The following is a 14,037-nucleotide window of genomic DNA, read 5'->3' on the forward strand; positions in this document are numbered from 1 at the left end:
GAGTGAGAGGTGAAGGAGGAAGGTGGCGGAACCTCGTGTGCGCGAGCGGAGGGTCAGTGACCCTTCCGCTTAGGTGAGAGACATTCCCCAGCCCCCAGGAGCATTACCCCTGTCATCGTAGGGTGCCGCTTTTGTAGGGACGGCCGTAGTAGTTAGGGACCCATCCTTTAGTGCGGTTCAGCTGCGGAGTGGCGGACGCCATCTTGGTCTGGCGGACAGACCTCACAGCATCACGGAGTGTCGGCGAAAGGCTGGAGCAACACTGGGTATCTGTGTGGAGTGGTGTGGTCACCGTAGTGACCGGAAGGTATCTTTAATCAGCAAGTGCACCTACACCGGTCATCAGGCGCTGATCCCGCCTCCCACTAACTAATTGGGGGCACCAGTGTGCCAGCGTACTATGCTGTACAGACACTAGTTACAGGACATACTCCTAGGGAGAGTGGCAGAGCCACCTGTGTACAGGACATTATACCTAACAAGGTGTGGCTGAGCCACTGTGTGTGTTTTACCCGATGTGATATATAGAGTATAAGGGTTAAGACGTGTCATGTATATTCTATAAGTTTGCGTTACATATTGAAATAGTAAAAGGTTGCCTGTTGCACAAACCGTTGTATGTTTCTTACTCAGGGCAGATTCTCTAATATGGGGATCCTGGGTAAGTGGAGGCGCTGCACCACGATAGTTAAGGGTATGACCCCAGGCTCTCCCATGGCGGAGGCTCAGAGCTCCTGAAACCACAGGTATAGACAGCACACCAGTAGTTCCTTAGATCTGGGATTCACAAAAAGGGCTACATTTGGAGGCGCTGCTGAGATTCTTAGACCTGGGGTGCCCCCTCATTTTTTTGTTCATATTGTGCAACCGAAACACATCATGTCGGTGCCCTCGGCACTCGTGGTGCGCAAGTGGGCCCAGCGGCGCGGGATTCCCCTAAATCGTGCTTTCGCGCTGGGCCATGTTCCCGCCACAATCTCGTTAGGTACATTGACCGAGCAACTCCGCAAACTTCCGCTCCTGGACAATGCCCAAGTACAAGATCATTTCTATGACCGCGACCAGGCCTGGCGCCGGGTCTTGTATGCCACTGAACAAGATATATGCCCAGAGGCCTTGCCCCGTATACTGCTGCTGCCCGAGGCCCCGGGGGTGCTCTGCCCCATAGTCCAGGCGGACGCCCCTGCGCCCCTGGCCACTTCCACCCCACAGAGAGGGTATACAGCCGCAGTAGGTGCCGCGACTGGGGTCACAGACCATTCCCCTGACCGTGGCCTGCAACCGCGCTGGCCAGCAGCCCTGAATCTAGGCTCCTCGGCCACCCCGCCAGGCCTGCGGTCCGGCCTCAACCGACTTAGCTTATCCAGACTGGACACTTACCCCGCAGTCGGAGATAGCCTACCGGGAGACACCTCTATTCCCGCGATAGCAGCCGCTCTCCACAACACAACCCAGTCGCTCCAGTATAGGAAGTTAAAGGCCTTCTCCGGCGAGAAACCCACGCCCCAAGGGGAAGTAGGGATAGAGGACTGGTTGGATCACACAGAACAAGTGCTGCCTGAATGGACCTGCACGGACGCGGTCCGTAGACAACGCATTGTTGAGTGCTTGCGGCCCCCCGCGTCCCACATGGTGCACTACTACCGAGATGATAATCCGGAAGCTGATGCAGCAGACCTCATCTACTGTCTGACAAAGGCGTATGGGGCTCCGGTGGATACTTATGCGTTGATGGCCAAATTTCACGCGTTAGCCCAGAAGGAAGGGGAAATGGTATCCGACTTCCTCAGGCGGCTACACCTGGACTTATGGAACCTGGTGAGGAAGGGCGTGGTGCCAAGGATAGAAGCCAATGGACTGCGCACCACTCAGCTGTTGAGGGGGCTTCTGCCCCTACACCCTGTGTCGGTACAGGTTAGTAGCTGTCTAACTCCCGGGCAAGCTTTATCGTTTCACGACCTAATGGATCGGGTCCAAGCGCACGAGACGGTGTTGTTAGGACGTGACCTGGCTCCGGGGAAAAAGCCACCGCCCGGCAGTAAGGAAGTCAAGAAAGTGGAACCCAAGGCCGACGGACCTGAACCTGGGGACCTCGATCCCGACCACGAGGACGCCAGCACGCCAGTGGCGCCCCGCCCCCGTCTCTCGACTGGGCGAAGCTCACCAACCGGGAAAAGCGAGAATTACCTCAGCCAGATTCAGTGCTACGCGTGCGGGAAGATGGGACATCTGCGTGCCCGTTGCCCCACCTTACGGAAAACGGCATCCCGGCCCGTGCAGTCAATGCCGTGCAAGACTCTGGAGGATGGAGGAACGTCACCGCCATCCCCAAGCAGCCGAATCGGCCCCGCCGCCATCATTCGGGTAGTTATCGAAGGCATCTACGCCGCTGCATTACTGGACACGGGATCTCAGGTGACCATCGTATACCGGCCCTTCTACGATCAACACCTCCATCGATTACCGTTACTCTCTGCGGATGCCTTGCGACTGAGGGGGTTGAGTCATGAGGATTACCCCATAGACGGCGTAGTAAAGGTGCAGTTAGACATTCCACAGCTGAACACTGGTAAACATCATCCCATGGAAGTGGAGGCCCTAGTGTGCCCTGAACCGCAGGATCACCCCAGTGCACCGATCATCTTGGGCACTAACGCTGACATTGTGCGCGCGGTGTTCCGCATGTATTTGCAAGAAGCGGGAGAAGCCCCGTTGCTGGCCCTGGCCGACTGCCCTGCTCTCCAAGAGGTCTGCGGGAAAATCGCGACAGAAGAAGAGCATGGGATGCTCTATAGTCAAGAGTGGGGACTGACTCAAATTCCTCCGGGAGAAGGAAGAATGATGGTCGCCGCATGCCACTACCCGGGTAGACGCCCGGAGGATCAGCTCTTCTCCTTAGAAAGTGTGGCCCAGGATGAGCACCGGCTGGGCTACGAAGTGTTGGCCTCCGTCAAGAAGTGGCCTGGGAAAATCCCTGAGCGTACCTGGGTATACGTGCAAAATATCTCCCCATATTCCATGAGCATTGATCGACGCCAGCCACTAGGCAGAATATACCCCGTGACTCCCGAAGAAAAGAGCGTAACGGGGCGACCCCATAACTATGGTCATACCTCCGGATCCCGGTTAGAATTCGACTTTGGGGATTCTCCGCTCCCCGAGGAGTGGAGGGAAAGGTTGCGGATCGAGTTACAAAAGCGCCAACAGGTGTTCTCCACCAGTGACATGGATGTGGGATGCAGCCGCAGTGCCTGCCACACCATCCGAATGAGTGATGCTACTCCCTTCCGGGAACGTTCTAGACGACTCGCCCCATGGGACCTAGACGAAGTGAGAAGGTTAATCGCCGAAATGGAGAGGGCTGGGATCGTGCAAGGGTCCCGGAGTCCTTACGCCTCGCCCATTGTGGTAGTCCGCAAGAAGAACGGGACCGTACGCTTATGCGTGGACTACCGAACCCTAAATACCCGCACCATTCCCGATCAATACACGCTGTCCCGAATCGAAGATTTATTGAACGCTCTGACGGGAAGTACTTGGTTCAGTGTACTCGACCTCCGGTCGGGGTATTACCAGGTACCCATGGGGCAGGAGGACCAAGAAAAGACGGCCATCATCTGCCCCGTGGGGTTTTATCAGTTCACCCGCATGCCGCAAGGGATCTGCGGGGCACCCGCCACGTTCCAGCGATTAATGGAAAAAACTCTCGGAGACTTGAACCCGCAAGAATGCCTGGTGTACCTGGACGACATTATAGTGTTTGGGCGGACTCTAGAAGAACACTCCGAGAGACTAATGAAGGTATTGGATAGGCTTCAGGGGGAAGGCCTCAAACTATCTCTGGACAAATGTAAATTTTGTCGGTCCTCTGGGACGTATGTGGGCCACATCGTATCGGCTGAAGGGGTGTCCACCGATCCTGGGAAGATAGAAGCGGTGGTGAACTGGCCTAGGCCTCAAAATATTCAGGAACTGCGGTCGTTTTTGGGATTTTGTGGCTATTATCGGCGGTTCGTGGAAGGCTACTCTAGCAAAGCAAAGCGGCTGAACGATCTTCTAAGGGTGTACCCAGGGGAAACCGAGAGGAAGGGGGTCACGGCGCAGACGCCCTTTGGGGAGAAATGGACCCCAGAATGTGAACAGGCCTTCCTGAACTTAAAGACTAGCCTCACTCAGGCTCCGGTCTTGGCCTATGCGGATCCAGAACGGGAATATGTCCTACATGTCGATGCTAGCCTTAGTGGGCTGGGAGCGGTATTGCATCAGAAGTATGAGACAGGGCTACGGCCGGTGGCCTATGCAAGCCGAAGCTTGACCCTTAGTGAGCAGAACTATCCGGTCCACAAACTGGAATTCTTGGCCCTAAAATGGGCCGTAGTGGACAAGCTGCATGACTACCTGTATGGAGTACAGTTCGAAGTACGCACGGACAACAACCCCATGACCTATATAAATACATCAGCCAAATTGGATGCCACTGGACACCGTTGGTTAGCTGCCCTGGCCAACTATAGGTTCAACCTCAAATACAAACCCGGACCCACCAACATAGGTGCCGACGCTCTATCGCGTCGACCTGGCCTTCAGTCTACCCCTGATGAAGAAGTGTGGGAAGAAATTCCGGGCCCCGGGATTCGTGCTCTCTGTTCCGTGGCTGCGATAGTCGACAATCAGGTTGCATTCTCGGAATTACGGGTTGCTGACTCTTTGGGATGCCAGTCACGAGCCATTCCTCGGGCCTATCAAGGTTGAGAAGGGATGAATATCACGGAAGACAATATCATCTCATGGAGGGATCTAGTGCATTACCAAACTCAAGACCCCATAGTGGAGATGGCTCGTCAAGCGGTACAACGAGATGATCCTTCTATACTGAAGCAAGCCCCCAAGAACTTGGTGAAACTTCTGTTGAACGAGTTTGGGAAGTTCGAAATGGACAATTGTTTGTTATATCGGGTGATACCATATCATAACCATCCCGATCGGCGTCAGCTGTTTCTACCGGAACGCTTGAGGACCCTAGTCCTTCGGGCCCTTCACGATGACCATGGCCATTTGGGCATTGATAAGACATATGGGCTGCTACAGGATAGGTTCTACTGGCCTAGGATGAGGGATTCCGTGGAGCAGCATTGTCGAAGGTGTACCCGCTGCCTACAAAGAAAGACACTGCCCACCAGGGCGGCTCCCATGGCACACTTGAAAAGTTCGGGCCCCATGGATCTGGTGTGTATGGACTTTCTCTGTATTGAGCCTGACAGTCGGGGCGTGAGTAATGTTCTCGTGATCACTGACCACTACACCAGGTACGCCCAAGCGTTCCCTACGAAAGATCAGAAGGCCGTAACGGTGGCCCGAGTCCTGTGGGAGAAGTATTTCATTCATTATGGATTACCAAATCGTCTTCACTCTGATCAGGGCAGGGACTTTGAGAGTACACTGATAAAGGAACTGCTCACATTACTAAACATTGCCAAGTCGCGGACTACACCGTACCACCCCGAAGGGGATGCGTTGCCCGAACGGTTCAATCGCACCTTGTTAGACATGTTGGGGACACTGACAAGCCCACAAAAGACGGAGTGGAGTAAGCACGTCGAAGCGTTGGTGCATGCGTATAATTGTACCCGGCATGAGTCCACTGGGTACACCCCGTACTTTTTGATGTTCGGAAGGGAAGCCCGGTTACCGGTGGATGTGCGACTACGGATATCTACCGATGGGGTATCCAATAGGACGCATTTTCGATATGTACAGCGACTGAGGGACAGTTTGCAGCTGGCTTATAAATTGGCTGAACGAACGGCAGCACAATTGAATGCGGGAAATAAAAGACGCTACGATCACAAAGTGCGTCACAAGGAAATTCACCCCGGGGATGCGGTCCTCTTACGCAACTTAGGTGTTCCTGGGAAACATAAATTGGCGGACCGGTGGCGAGAAGGTGTGTACGAGGTGGAGTCACAAATGCCTGGCCTTCCTGTGTATCGGATCAAGGACTCCGAAGGCCGCGTAAAAGTGTGGCATAGGAATCATCTACTTCCCATACCTCAAGTAGGGAACAATGAGTTAGAATTTTCTGCTACGCCAATAGATGGAGAAGCTGAAATTCCAGAGGATGGCCTAGAGACTGTAAAAATTGCCACCTCTGAAGATCCGATGGAAGGAACCTCTCAAAGGGGCCTTCCGGCCGCGGGGGCATCTCCCGAAGGAGCTACGGGTAAAGAGCCTCTTGGCCCGAACATTGATAATCTGACTCCAGTGAGTCAGTCCCTAGATCCACAAAGCCCATGTTTCACACCCCAAAGAGACTTTAATAATGTTGAAAACCCCTCAAGGGTGGAGATGGAAATACCAGATGAAACTGGATACTCTGCAGAGGAAGCAGAGGAGAATCAACCTCGACGAAGTCAAAGAACCAGTCAGCCTCCCATGCGAATGGCATACGATCAATTTGGGGCACCCCATTATGAGGCTCAGCAGTGGGCTCGGCATAGAATGCAAGCTATGGTGGTACTGTTCAACGAAATGTGTAACCTGATCTAGGAAAGAGAGGGCGGTGTAAATAAGTTCACATATATGTTGGTTAGGTAGTCCAGCGGGGACGTTGGAATCTGGAGAGGGGAGAATGTAAGGATGTGTATATATATATTATGATGGTTCCGCGCTGTCACTGACATAGGAAGCGCCATACTGTTCTTTTGCCAGTAAGGTCACTGAGTAAGAGTCAGGCTGCGCATGCGCGAGGAAAGCGCGCGAACGGCAACCAATCTGGAGAGACTTTGGGGGTTGCACTCTGAACTCTGAACTGTGGGAGAGTCAGCTGAGGCTGGGGACCAATAGGGTGCGAGACTCTGGATAGAGGAAACAGGATGCGTGTGGGCGGTGGGACACACGAGTGAGAGGTGAAGGAGGAAGGTGGCGGAACCTCGTGTGCGCGAGCGGAGGGTCAGTGACCCTTCCGCTTAGGTGAGAGACATTCCCCAGCCCCCAGGAGCATTACCCCTGTCATCGTAGGGTGCCGCTTTTGTAGGGACGGCCGTAGTAGTTAGGGACCCATCCTTTAGTGCGGTTCAGCTGCGGAGTGGCGGACGCCATCTTGGTCTGGCGGACAGACCTCACAGCATCACGGAGTGTCGGCGAAAGGCTGGAGCAACACTGGGTATCTGTGTGGAGTGGTGTGGTCACCGTAGTGACCGGAAGGTATCTTTAATCAGCAAGTGCACCTACACCGGTCATCAGGCGCTGATCCCGCCTCCCACTAACTAATTGGGGGCACCAGTGTGCCAGCGTACTATGCTGTACAGACACTAGTTACAGGACATACTCCTAGGGAGAGTGGCAGAGCCACCTGTGTACAGGACATTATACCTAACAAGGTGTGGCTGAGCCACTGTGTGTGTTTTACCCGATGTGATATATAGAGTATAAGGGTTAAGACGTGTCATGTATATTCTATAAGTTTGCGTTACATATTGAAATAGTAAAAGGTTGCCTGTTGCACAAACCGTTGTATGTTTCTTACTCAGGGCAGATTCTCTAATATGGGGATCCTGGGTAAGTGGAGGCGCTGCACCACGATAGTTAAGGGTATGACCCCAGGCTCTCCCATGGCGGAGGCTCAGAGCTCCTGAAACCACAGGTATAGACAGCACACCAGTAGTTCCTTAGATCTGGGATTCACAAAAAGGGCTACATGTATATTTATGTTGTACATTCATAGCTGTAATATTTTCCAGTGTTACATGGGAAATGTCATTCTAAAACCACTATTAGTGTGAATATCATACCTGTCCTCTCTTTGCTCACCTAGCATGGGGTGGTGTACTACTCTTGTAGCAGCTCTTGTATCACAGGTTGAGAATATTTATGACCTGTCTAGTGGATGTCACTCAAAGTTCTCTATTAACCTTTGCAGTGCCAAGGGTAGTTGCTACTTGCGTGACCAAAATAATTTACAGATTTCTTACATTTTCAAATTAGTGGGGAAGAGAGAAAGAGTTCCTCTGTTGCTGCACTCAATATAAGTTAAACAGTTAATTAAAAAGTAAGTTTTAATGTATATAAATAAAACCACGCTTAACAATTAGTGAAAGTGAAAAAAAGTCCTAAATAACAAAGAGAAAACCTAAATTACAAACAAAAGAAATAAAAAATGATCTTTTTCCTGATGCCTTGACAAAGTGCTGAGTGGGCGCTAAACGGCTGTTGGCGTTGCGTGGGGCGAGTTACCATTGATCTTGCAGGGTTCGATTACCGTGACCGTGCACATTGTCGGTCGTTGGGTCTATTATGTCTGGTGAGGTGACATCAATATATATTTGTTCCATGGATTTTTTAAACAATGGATTTTTACCCTAATAACAAATAAACCTGTGGTTTTTTTTATACGCAATTCAGTGCTCCAGCGCTTCACTCTTTGGAAATCGTCTGTGACAATATCAGACTGGGAGCGCAGGACTGGATCCAGTTACGGAGAGGGAGTATATCTTCCAGCATGATTTGCAATGATTCAGAAGTCGGGGGAGATAACCGGTATGTTGAAACATAATTTCCTACAGTATATGAACATATCTAGAGGAGTATGTATATACAGCTCAACTCCGTTATAACGCGACCCGTTACAACGCGAATCCGCTTATAACGCGATGCAAGCGTGGCTTTCAATTTTCGTATTTATGAATATTTTACATGATTATTGGTATCTTAAATACTTTATTGTACAATGCATACAATTTTACATTATTTCTAACACGATCCGCTTATAACGCGATGTGATTCTTTTGACCCCAAGCACAGCGTTATAAGGGGGTTGAGCTGTATAAATATATATAGATAGATAGATAGATAGATAGATAGATAGATGGTTGAACACAAAGTGTGTGCAGTTCTTGTTCTTCATTGCACTACATTTTGTGATGTATCTTGGTAAACCATATACAGGCATACCCCACATTAACGTACGCAATGGGTCCAGAGCATGTATGTAAAGCGAAAATGTACTTAAAGTGAAGCACTACCTTTTTCCCACTTATCGATGCATGAACTGTACTGCAATCGTCATATACGTGCATAACTGATGTAAATAACGCATTTGTAACAGGCTCTATAGTCTCCCTGCTTGCGCACAGCTTTGGTACAGGTAGGGAGCCGTTATTGCTGTTCAGGACGTGCTGACAGGCGCATGCGCGAGCTGCCGTTTGCCTATTGGGCGAAATGTCCTCACTCGCGAGTGTACTTAAAGTGAAGGTCCTTAAACCGGGGTATGCCTGTACCATTGTTTTCACAATAAATTTAAATGTTATATAGCAGCGTTTCCCAAATGGTGGGTCGCGACCCGGCACCGGGCCACGGCACCAAAATTGCCGGGTCGCAGCGAGGCTGGCCGCGCGGTGTCTCCCCCTCCCCCCCCCCGCTCAAGTTAAAAAAAAATGGCGGTGATTCCCCCCGCGGTCCCGCGCGCTTGCGCAGGGCAAGCAGGGCCCGCTCCCTTCCTCCCCACCGCTCCCTTCCTCCCCCCCGCTCCCAACGTGGGACGGAGGAGGAAGTACCAGCTCCTCTGCGGCCCGCACATTACATGGGGCAGGGTGGAAGTACAAGCTCCTACTGCGGCCCGCTTCCCCCCGCGGCCAGCTTCCTGAGCTCACCTCCCGTGGCACCCCCTCCCGAGCCCACCTTCCGTGCCCCCAAGCCCACCTCCCGTCCCCCCAAGCCCACGTCACGGGCAGCAGGGGATATCGGGGGCAGCAGGGGAAAGCGTCCGGCGGCAAGGTAAGTCACCCCACCCAGTCACTGCCTCCCACCCAAGTGTCCCTGGGCCCCCTCCCACCCACCCAAGTGTCCCTGGGCCCCCTCTCACCCACCCAAGTGTCCCTGGGCCCTCTCCCACCCACCCAAGTGTCCCTGGGCCCCCTCCCACCCACCCAAGTGTCCCTGGGCCCCCTCCCACCCACCCAAGTGTCCCTGGGCCCCCTCCCACTCACCCAAGTGTCCCTGCCCCCCCCTCCAGTCACTCACATCCGTCGTTGCCTGTAATTCACTGTTTGTGTCTGTGTGCGTATAGGGGAGAGCGAGTGTGTGTGTGAATCAGTGTCTGTGTGTGTGTGTGTGTGTCTGTGTGTGAATCAGTGTCTGTGTGTATCAGTATCAGTGTAAGTGTGTGTGTATCAGTGTCTGTGTGTGTGTATCAGTGTTTGTGTGTGTGTGTGTGTAGCAGTGTCTCTGTGTGTGTAGCAGTGTCTCTGTGTGTGTATCAGTGTGTGTGTGTGTGTGTGTGTGTGTGTTGCAGTGTCTGTGTGGCTGCGTGTATGTCAGTGGCTGGGTGTGTGTGTCAGTGGCTGCGTGTGTGTGTATCAGTGTGTGTGTCAGTGGCTGCGTGTGTCAGTGGCTGTGTGTGTGTATCAGTGGCTGTGTATGTGTGTGTATCAGTGGCTGTGTGTGTGTGTATCAGCGGCTGTGTGTGTGTCTGTGTGTGTATCAGTGGCTGTGTGTGTGTATATCAGTGGCTGTGTGTGTGTCTGTGCAGGCCCTATAGGCGATAACATTTTTAGTGGGTCACGAAAAAGAAGTTAAAAAATAACCGGGTCACGGAAAAAAAAGTTTGGGAAACCCTGTTATATAGTATTAGTTACATAGATATATTTGGTCATACAATTTATTAGTACAGTATGCAGGTAACATTGGATTTTTTAGAGTTTCCAATGCATATTGTAGTGATGTACTGGGTATACGGAAATTACCCGATACCCGGCCATATTTAAAGCACCCGGAAATTACCCGGAACCGGCCCAGGGCGCTGAGACCCGGTGCTGGGTAATTTTCGTTCTGCAGGAGCGTTACTATTGGATAGCCGGGGAGGAGCTGCACCGGAAGTCGGAAGTCGCGCTCCTCCCCAGCTGTCTAATAGTAACACTCCGGCTCCAGACACATGTTCCTCTGCTGCCACCGGCACCGACTGTGAAGGTTGTCTTCTGCTGCTCCCACTGGTTGAAGAATGACATCCTCTGCTGGTACCACCTGAATGATGTCTTCTGCTGCTCCCACCACCACCAGGATGTCGCCGTGGTCCTCCTCACCCTCTGCTGCAATCCTCTTCACCCTCCTCCTGGCTAAATGCATATGAGATGTATAGTACTAATTACATTACTAGTACTTTGGAGCTACACAAATGCTTCTATTAAGAGGTGTGTTTTCAGATAGGCAGTAAGTGAGAAAAGTTTTAGGCCTAGTTTATTGTGCAGGCGCGCGACAGAGAGCATGGAGTCGCGCGTGCCTGTCGTTCGAGCGATCCTTGCACTGTGATGGGGAGGCGTGGCTGTGATGTCACGAGGCTGGTTCGCCCTCATTGGCTTAACCGCTCACGTGATGCGACCGTCGCGTGAAAAAACAAAATGATTTGTCGGCTCAAAATTCTCTCTTCCTTGCTCGCGCGGTCGCACGCACTATGGCCGGCCTGATAAAGCTAATGTATTTTGTTCGTGCCGCGTGCGCCGTCGCACGCACTGTAATCTCTGCTTTAGGTGGGAGAGGGTTTTAGATACACAAGGGGTAGACAGAAGACATCTTTGAGCAGAACGCAAGAGACCAGCAGGTGTATAACGAGAATTTAGGGCTGCGATGTAAAGAGGGCAGAAGAGTGTAAAGCCTAAAAAGTGAGGAGAATTTTTTATGTAATATGGGATTTAATAGGAAGCCAGGAGAGGGATTTCAGCAGGAGAGACGCAGAGACAGATTGAGGAGAGAGTCAAGTTATTCTAGCAGCAGTGATTAGGATAGATTTTAGGGCAGACAGGTGAGAGGCAGGAAGGCCTTGTACTGTCCCCGAATATATTTGTATATAGTTATGATATCCCCTCTTAGACGCCTCTTTTCTAATGTAAACAAATCTAATTTAGCGAGCCTCACCTCATAAATCAGATTATCCATCCCCTTTATTAACTCTCTGCACTTTCTCTGGTTCCATAATGTACGATGGGAGAGGTAAGGAGATCCAGGCTAGAGCTTTGATATGCATACTGTACCAAGAATATAAAAATGGGAATGTAGAGAGGGTGGTCTGCAGCAGCGCTGCACAAACTTTTTCAGCTGCAGCCCCCTTCCTGGGAGCCGCAGCATTTGCGCCCCTCCTCCCCCGAAGGCACGGCTTCAAATGACGTTGCCGGTCACGTGACCCCACCGCGTCATTTGACGCTGCATTGCTATGGCGACGCGTCGCCGAAGACCCTTCTGCCAGTAGGTAAGTGAGGTTACAGAGGCCTCACGCCTCCCCCGGCATTAAATTAAATGCCTGGGGGAAGAGCGCAGGGACTCTGTAACAGCCCGCGCCCCCCTGCAATTTCTCCCGCCCCCCAGTTTGCGCATCGCTGGTCTTCAGTATCAAAAGCTGCAGAAAGATCGAGTAATATAAGCAGGATGTAATAACCTTGGTCTTTGGCAGCATGGAGATAATTAATTATTTTGCTGAGACAGACGGAAAAATCCCACCTAAGGCCGCGCTCATGGTGGCAACGTCGCTACGTGTGCGTGTGCTCTTCCAGGACTCTTACCTGATTTCCTATTGTAGTTCCTCAAGTGCCCGCGGTCTTGCGCGCGTCGACCTTGCTACATTTTGGCCCGATAAGTAAATTTGAGATTTCGGGCTGCAGTCGCATGACGTCAGCTTCACGTGAGCTGGTTCAGCCAATGAGGGCGAGCCTGCTTCGTGATGCGTCCGTGATGCATTTGCCACGCCCCCGATCGCCTCCCCAATCTCCTGCAGCCTAGTGCACACACCGCTGGGGCTGCAGGAGTGCGCGCAATAGCGTGTGTCCGTGCCGCCAACATGAGCTCAGCCTAAGATTTCTCCACTGGTGCCCTTGCTGTGCGCGGTGATGACAAACCTGTCAACCACCACTGTGACCGGCAACAGCGCTACCTAGTGACATCAAAGCCGGATCTTGTTTGCTTGGACCGGTAGCAGCGGTGATTGACAGGTTAAGTAATCACCGCACAGCTCAGTGAGGAGAGAGCTGGGCGGGTTTTGGAGAGTAGGAGGCAGAGGCCGTGCAAGGGCTGGGGGTTGGGGGGCTGGAGCTAGTCAGAACACTCCTCTATTCTTCCCGCACCTGCTCTCAATTCACACTGTGTCAAGGGGGAGGAGTGCCTGCCTGTGTGAGAGAGAGCGTGTGAGAGAGAGTGTCTGTCTGTGTGAGTCACTGTGTGTGTGGCAGTCTGTCACAGATACACACTGACACAGCTGCCAGAACACCACCATCTCCCTACGTGCCTTAGAAAATGCGGGCTCCTCAAAATTCTACCTGACTTCTAAGTATTTTATATTTTTATCTACCCCTGTGCTGAGGCTTGTTTCAGTGGAATGAGCAGTGCGAAAGCTAGACTATAGAGGGTAAGGTCAAGCTTGCTATTTTTGAGTATAGATATAACTATTGCGTGCTTGAAAGAGGTGGGAAAGGTACCGGAGCTGAGGGAGGAGTAGAAAATATGCGTGAGTGTAGTTATTAAAGTGGAAGCAAGAGGTTTGAGGAGATGGGAGGGAATGGGGTCGAGGGAAAGTGGCAGAGGGAGAGGAGGAGAGCAACAGTGACACTTCCTCCTCTGTGACAGCGGAAAAAAGAGTCAAGGAAGGAGGAGAGTTAGGAATAGAGGCTGTAGAATATGAGGATACAGAAATAGTCAGCAGAGTCCTGAGGGTGAAAGGAGGAAGAAAAACAGCTAACAGGTGGCGTTCTGAGTAGAGAGTGGAAGACAAAGAAAAAGGCGTGGGTTAGACTTAAATATCAATACCAAACTGAAAAAGCTTAGAAGGTAAAAAAAAGCATTCCATAAATTAGAGCACTCTAAATGCTAGAAATATACCCAAATGAATATTTAATATTTTATTGGACTGTGTTCCAGGAAGATGATGGTACATTAATTCACTGCCGAAAGCACCCTATAGGGGAGATTCACTAACCTCCGGTACGGGTTAACGCACTGCGATCCCGTGCTAACTGACATCCAACTTAATGGCAGCTAAAACGGCATCACAATGCTGCTACT

At 51.6% G+C, this 14,037-nt stretch overlaps 1 protein-coding gene across 1 annotated transcript in view; it reads left to right on the forward strand.

Moving 5' to 3' along the window:
• Window positions 1–14,037, forward strand: part of APBB2 (amyloid beta precursor protein binding family B member 2) — a 457,842-nt gene that overhangs the window by 1,641 nt on the left and 442,164 nt on the right. Inside the window, exon 2 of the mRNA XM_075567343.1 lies at window positions 8,401–8,535. The gene's annotated coding sequence lies outside the window, so the exon portion shown is untranslated. The remainder of the gene's footprint in view (window positions 1–8,400; window positions 8,536–14,037) is intronic.

The sequence above is a fragment of the Ascaphus truei genome, chromosome 1 (genome assembly GCF_040206685.1).
Source record: "Ascaphus truei isolate aAscTru1 chromosome 1, aAscTru1.hap1, whole genome shotgun sequence".
Classification (NCBI taxonomy): Eukaryota; Metazoa; Chordata; class Amphibia; order Anura; family Ascaphidae; genus Ascaphus; species Ascaphus truei.